This window comes from Arachis duranensis, chromosome 9, assembly GCF_000817695.3.
Source record: "Arachis duranensis cultivar V14167 chromosome 9, aradu.V14167.gnm2.J7QH, whole genome shotgun sequence".
Classification (NCBI taxonomy): Eukaryota; Viridiplantae; Streptophyta; class Magnoliopsida; order Fabales; family Fabaceae; genus Arachis; species Arachis duranensis.
The window spans coordinates 19,375,913-19,376,214 of NC_029780.3; positions in this window are offsets into that span (position 1 = coordinate 19,375,913).

A 302-nucleotide genomic window follows, 5' to 3' on the forward strand; every position below is an offset into this window, starting at 1 on the left:
TCTTCTTGGTGATGGGCTTATCCTCTTCAATGGGGATGTCTCCTTCTATGATAACTCCAGCCGAGTAACATAGATGGCAAATAAGGTGAGGAAAAGCTAGCCTTGCCATGGTGGAGGGCTTTTCGGCTATTTTGTAGAATTCATTGGAGATGACTTCATGAACTTCTACTTCCTCTCCAATCATGATGCTATGAATCATGATGGCCCGATCCACAGTAACTTCAGATCGGTTGCTAGTGGGATGATGGAGCGTTGAATGAACTCCAACCATCCTCTAGCCACAGGCTTGAGGTCCAGTCTTC